We start from the raw sequence: 3,818 nt of genomic DNA, 5'->3' as shown, positions 1-3,818 counted from the left end.
CTTGTGCTTGCATTGTTTCACTCCATGCATTCTGCTGACCTTTCAGATCTCTATATACTACTACTACTACTACTACTACTACTACTACTACTACTACTACTACTACTACTACTACTACTACTTAAAAGAACTGAATTACAGTTCATAGTTAATCTAGGCCAGCATGAGGGATCAGCTGGGGGATCAAGGGGAGGGGAGTGGGGGATGTTAGGGATGGATGGAGGTGGGGAATTTAGTAGAGGGGATGTCAAGGGGAGGGGTTTGTGAGCTGGGAGAAAGCAAATGAAGAGGGGAAGGCATGGGTGGTCGACAGATGTTAGATACTTTTTATGTGTTAGAATATTATTGTGAAAATGAAAATTATCGGTAAACTACTGGCATTTGGCGGGGTGAGTACAATCTGGTAGAGCCTTTTCAGCATCATGCACACCTTCTACCATGTAATTCATCCAGGATCTCGCCAATAACACTAACTATGCCATTACGATCATTACACGCCCAACGACAGACTACTTAGACAACTAGACTAGGTACTTGGTACTTCAATAACAAGACTTTTGACGGTTAGACAATGGTACAAATGCAGCTGGTTAGTCGTTATAGTGAGGCGGTATATCGTACTGTGGGAAGCCAGACTCTCGTGAGTCCGAGTTGCGCACTCGGCGTTAAATGGTCTGGTCGTAGAAGGATATTTACGGATCCTCTAAAACGCAAATGCCACAGCGTCTGCACTGCTAGGCGAAACATGCAAATGGCAAAACGTGACTCCTGTCAAGCTGATCCTTCACCGTACACGTCAAACATGTGTATTCCATACATGGTGAGCACACGTCACAATAATAGATGTTATCACGCACCCCATATGAGCGCGCACAAACATTGAAAGCGTGTCACCCATAAAGCGTTAGAGTGGCTCGTATGATATCCTACCATCACTCGCAGTATCACACATGTGGCGTCAAAAATATATATACAGAATCTCCCCAATGCTATTACTATCACACCTACAAGCCCACGCGCACGAAGGCGCGTTTGTCTCACAGTTCCTGAACCATTATAACCTGTAAGTGTGATTCTTTCAAATACAAATGAAGAGGTGCCCCAGTGAGATGGCAGCCTGACGGAATCTAGTTTTGCTTCATTTAGGGCTTTAGCATTGCAGGGAGGATTAGGCAGACTAAGGAAGGACAGACTAACTCGCATCATATGTAACACCACTGTGCAAGTACATCACACTAAAACAAATAGCTTCATGGTGATATGTATAAAATCACAACTTCGAACAAGAACATACTCTCTCTTACTCTCTCTCTCTCTCTCTCTCTCTCTCTCTCTCTCTCTCTCACATACGCAGACATCACAAAGACATACAGAGATCACAAAAACACACACGCCATGTGATCACACACCACGTTATCACATTCACGGTATCTTACAGATGCTGCCTCACCGTGACACGGCATCACGAACAAGCATGCATTATCATACATTCATGCCAAGGAAGACTCTGTTGTACATTTTGTAGCATTTTAAGGAAAGCACAACCGTCCAGTTGGTCCAGAAACTGGTACCTCCATAGAAAGAACATCTTACTGGCGGGAGACAAGAATGTTACACTCTGAAATATGATAAGTAGAACATTCTTTGTATACCTCCTTCAAGTTGGGATAGTTATATTGTACTAGTGATTTGAGTGTGGATGAACCCATTAAAGAGAGTCTATTACCAGATTAGGGACCGTTCAATGGCTAGGTGTGTGTGTGTGTGTGTGTGTGTGTGTGTGTGTGTGTGTGTGTGTGTGTGTGTGTGTGTGTGTGCGTGCGTGCCTGCGTTGATGGTGGTTTTTATAGAAAATCTGTACGTTGTACATTGTGAATGATCCCTAAACATTTGTATACATAGCACGTGACACCCCACCCGTAAAAGTAATTTTAAGCACACTAATATTTTACGTACAAAATTGATGACCCTTCCTATCTTCACAGAAGAAACAAAACGGGCGCCCGACCCAATCTTTGCACGTTTTTTTAAAGCATAATACATCCATCCAAAATCCCTCTAGAAAACGCACCTGCTTGTCACACCCAGCTTATTAGAATAAAATCAGACGCTAAATTATCTGTATATCACCTCGGGCTAAGTGATAATAGAGTATCTGATAATACCACATGCTCGCGTGCATTGAGGAGTGTACGATCCTGGCGCATCTTCGCATCTGTAACTTTCCTTCTCTCGGCTGATTCTAGAGCGGCTTGAATATCTGTGGTTAGCTACTTTGACTCATAGTAATCTCGAAGACTTGTACCCCACTGACGGGCTAAAGAACAGAGGGGTCTAGCTAAATGTGGAAATCTCGGATCTATTTTCGTCATCTTCTCGACGAGAAATACTCAATCTGTCCTCGCAATACAATGTGGAGAATGCAGAAAGGATACGAAACACTCTACACCAGCAGTTACCTCCCTTCGCGTCATTACAGATGACTTCAACACAGATAACTTTTCCGAACAAATTCAAGTTTATCTTCGCGAAGCACAAAACCAATGTGATTTTTAAAAGTGAATTTGAAAGTTCATTCAAAACGTTTAGCTTATCACGGCTATTCTAGAAACACATATTTCCTTAGGTCTGTCCTTTCTCAGGTTATGACGTGGCAGCATGCACTAAGAACCTCTCAGAGTGCAGTACTTCGGAATACGTGCCTCATTTTCAAGCATGTAAAATATTTCCAGTAAACGTAGGATTACATCAGCTGATAAACTTCCAAGACGTACATACACTGGTTAGTTTCCAAAGATCAGCCTTGTTTTCTCAAGCTAGTTTAATTCCGAGAATTTCAATTTCAATCCTGTTCCAAATTTGGTGATCCTGTTACTGAGTGGGTGATTGTTAACATGTTGCATCGACAGCCTTACTACAGATGAAGGCAGGGGCGGGTGTATGGAAACCTACACTGTGTTCATCATAACAACCATGAACCCTCACCTTTAGGTGTGATCGTGGTTCATAAACCTGGAACCAGACAGTGGACTTAACTATTCTCTGAAATGACATACCGAAACATAAGTCTCATTAACCTATTCAGACAATGACCTACTTTTCAGACGATCCGAATTTTCTCGTGTGAAAGTGTAAATTGACATCACAAATAACTCTGGTTAAACTGAATTCCAGTTCCTTGTTTCATAAGAAAATGGTATTTACAAATGAATTTTAATTTTAAACTTTAATTGCACCGTCATTCTCTACTTTATGTCGAGATTGAGGCAGCATACCTTAACTATGGAATCACAGATTGCCCCTGTCTGATGAGGTCGTAAAACGATTTACAATGCATTTGGCTCACTGGTTAAACCTGTTATGTGTTGTTTTGCGCTTATTGAGCGTAGTTCTGTAGCGCAGAATTAGGTCGATGTAATATCAGTTCCGTCAGAGACCGCTAAACTTTTCTAGCGGCAGAGCCTCGTTTTGATATTTCCACCATTTCCAGGTTTCCGTTTATCAGAGCTCGCTGTACGACATAGCACGCCGTACGACGTATTTACTAGGATTAGAAGAAGCTTAGTGTTGCCATATACAACTGCGTAGACTTATCAGATCACACTGATTAATATTTATGCATCCAGTTAAATGACATAGTCTAAAAATACTGGACTGGTTATCGCATTAAGCTGCGCAATAGGACAGACCCAAGTAAACAGGAAACGAGACTGTTCTGTAATCAATGTTTTGACATGCATATATTACAGAAAAATGTTCACAGTTAAATTAATATATGTATAATGAAAAGGAACACTGAGACTTTCTTCGTATTCAGA

The sequence above is a fragment of the Haliotis asinina genome, chromosome 10 (assembly GCF_037392515.1).
Source record: "Haliotis asinina isolate JCU_RB_2024 chromosome 10, JCU_Hal_asi_v2, whole genome shotgun sequence".
Taxonomy (NCBI): Eukaryota; Metazoa; Mollusca; class Gastropoda; order Lepetellida; family Haliotidae; genus Haliotis; species Haliotis asinina.
Note: the sequence above shows the minus strand (reverse complement) of the source record.